Raw genomic sequence first — 3,430 nt, 5'->3', positions numbered from 1 at the left:
TTTTTTTCCGCCCAGAATGGAAGTTTTGCGGAAGAAAAAAGAAGAATCGGGAGCGATCCAGTCATTCGTGCATGTTGCAAACGACCAGTCGACTGGTCGTTAGCTTTCTCGTAGATAGATTGTTGCGGCATCAACCCATGTGTCAAGGAAAGAAAAACATGGATGGGTAGCTTCATCTAGAGACTCTTTTAACCTTGTTTGTTCATATTGACATACTTCAAACCAAAAACATATATAAACTAACACAATGGGGATCCTTAATTACTATTTAAGTTCAAGAGATGGGCCTTCTAGTAAATCAAGAATGCGAGTCGTGTATTGGAGCAACCACCTCCATAGAATACAGATCACCCCAGTGTCTTTTTATGGTGACGCCCGTGACACTCCCATATGGTAGCCAATGTCTTTCCTCTTCGGCCTACCACACAAAGTAGAAGGCCGTCATGTGGAAGATTTCGCTGTCCCTAGTCGCTCAGTGATCAGAGATCCACCACGCCGGCATTCTCCACCACCGCTGCTTCTAGTGGTCGCTGTTGTGGCGGCGGCGTCTTGGACTCTGTTTTCATCTGGTAGAAGAGCTTCAACGGCGAGAGGGCACATCGATGAAGGCACTGCAGACCTTCGTGGTTGTTAGAGTAAGCCACACAACAATGGTGATCAGCATGTGCGTGTGTTGGTCGAGTCCGGACGCCGGTGCGTGGCCGCGTCGGTGGCCGTGGCGAGTGGAGTCTCCGAGCCGGCCGAGTCTCTGTGTGTGGTGCGTCGGAGCTGCGTCTCCGCAGGCTATAAAGCCGGCTACTCCAGGTTGTTAGCAGCGTGCATGTAGCTAGGGATTAGCTAGGTAGTTCGTGCATGGGTTAGTGGCCGTCTGGACGGCTGGGCTGTGCGTGCCTCTGCGTATTAAAGTGGCCACGATGCTGGTGTGTAGAGGAGCCAGAGAAGAGACATGTAGCCTCTCAGAGTGTATGTGTGCTCGCCGTGGGGTGGTGTCTGTCCCTCGAGTTCGTGCTCGAGGGAAGTGAAAGCTGTTCGTGCAGCTGTGGCGTTCGTGCGTCCGAAAATCTTTCCTGTGTCCACTGTCTCCTTTCTTCCTCCTCCTCCTTCGTTGTGGCAGAGTGAGACCGAGAGGGAGGTGCAGAGACAGAGCGAGAGGCAGGCCGCGGCAACAACATTTGGTATCAAAGCCAAGTTCGAGGGGCGGCCGTGGCGCGCGGCGGCGTCCGCCATGCGCGCGACGAGCAGCGGTGGTCGCGGAGGCGAGGAGGTCGCGGAGGACCTGCGTGGTGGCGTAGAGGCCGCGGCGGCTCGACACGACGACCGTGGAGGCGCAGTGGCGCAAGGCACGGAGACGCGGCACGGCGGCGCACGGAGTTGCGGGTTACGGCAGCGGCAGCGAGTGGCGCTCGACTGGGCGCAGCGCGGCGGTAGCTACATCGGCGACGGTGTGCGACAGCGGTCGGCAAGGTGGCCGCGTTGCACGGCATCTGCGGCGGCTCGTGTTGGACGGACACGGTGGCGTCGGGTGGCAGCAATGATGGCGACGAGCTTGTCACGTCGGGCGCGTGTATGGGCGCGCACCGGGCGCGTCGGTTCCACGGCGTGTGGTGTGGTCGGGCACGTCGGGCGCGTTGTGTGCGTGCGGGATGTGTGGGACGCACTGGTGCAGGTCGGGCTCGTCGGGCGCGTCGGATGCGCGCGGGACGTGCGGGACGCACTGGTGCGGTTGGACTCGTCGGGCGCGTCGGGTGTGCGCGGGACGTGCGGGACGCCGACGGACGCCGGGCATGTGTCGTCGTGATCGTGACGGGGCACGGTGCGATCGGCGCGGTGCGCCAGGTCAGGTCTGCGGGCTGGGTTACGATGACAATGGGAGCAGCAACTCCGACCCTGACGACGGCGAGGTCGTGGCTTAGGGGGAAAGTGTTAGAGGAAGCCACACAACAATGGTGATCAGCATGTGCGTGTGTTGGTCGAGTCCGGACACCGGTGCGTGGCCGCGTCGGTTGCCGTGGCGAGTGGAGTCTCCGAGCCGGCCGAGTCTCTGTGTGTGGTGCGTAGGTGCTGCGTCTCCGCAGGCTATAAAGCCGGGTACTCCAGGTTGTTAGCAGCGTGCATGTAGCTAGGGATTAGCTAGGTAGTTCGTGCATGGGTTAGTGGCCGTCTGGACGGCTGGGCTGTGCGTCAGGGTGGACGACACGAGCGGGCTTTTTGGCCCGCTCGTGGCCCGCTCAGTCCCGCCCAATTCGGTCCTGGCCCGCTCAAAAAAATGGCCGGTCCGGTCTGTGAAATATGGACCGAAAATTCTTTGGTTCGGTCCGGTTAAAGCCCGGTCCGCTCGCTCGGACTGAAGAAAAAGCCCAGGCATTGATCGTTTCTTATTTCTGCCATATCAGAAAAAAATAAAGTTTGGCTTGGTAATTTTGGCATGACCAACGTGATAACTATGGTATGAACAACATGATAACTATACCATGATAAGGCTGATAACTACAGTACGAGAAGGTTAAGGCATGAGAAAGTATGGTAATCTAACACATAAATTACCGATGAAAATGTTGAAAAAACTTTTTTCCCTTGGATGAAAGATACCGTGGTGTTTAAAACGTACGATATTAGTTATCAAATCTGTGATGTATACATTATCACTGGTAGAAAAAAGCCCTTTAGTCCCGGTTCGCAACAGCCTTTAGTCCCGGCTGTGCAAACGGGACTAAATAAGCGCGACTAAAGACCCCCCCCTTTAGCCGCGGCTCTTACGGACCGCGACAAAAGTCTTTAGTCCCGGTTCTTGTGGCTAACCGCGACTAAAGGCCGCCACAGGTTTTTGAAAAAAAAAATTGAATTTTTTTTTTCAAATTTCTGAATTATTTTAACCTCTAGTCTCTAATCACCACCCCTCATCACTTCTCAATTTATTCTTTTATCACCCCTCATCATTCCAAATTATCTAACTTCCCAACCGGTCACCCATCCCTCTCACTACTCCAGCCCAAGCACGCTTAACTTCCGGGTTCTATTCTCCCACGCTCCAAGTCTGCACTTGTTGTTTTCCTGACAATAATAAGATGTCAATCCTATTAACCTTCAGGAATTTTGCTTGAGCATGAAGTGACACATTTCACTGTTTGAGTTTGAAACTATTGTTTTAAAAAACAATAATTATTTAGTAACACTAATATTTCTTGAATAATTAGTTTGACCATTGTTTGACCACAGTTTGACCACAGTTGACCACAGTTTGACCAGATTTGACCAAAATTGAAATAATTAAAATAATTATTTAGTAACACTAATATTCTAGAATAATTAGTTTGACCATTGTTTGACCATAGTTTGCCCACTGTTTGAATATTTTTCAATTTTTTCCACTCTAGATCTTACAAGCCCCGTAACTTTTTTTCTATTAGGTTTTTGAGGATTTTGAAAATGT

The sequence above is a fragment of the Triticum dicoccoides genome, chromosome 7B (genome assembly GCF_002162155.2).
Source record: "Triticum dicoccoides isolate Atlit2015 ecotype Zavitan chromosome 7B, WEW_v2.0, whole genome shotgun sequence".
Taxonomy (NCBI): Eukaryota; Viridiplantae; Streptophyta; class Magnoliopsida; order Poales; family Poaceae; genus Triticum; species Triticum dicoccoides.
Note: the sequence above shows the minus strand (reverse complement) of the source record.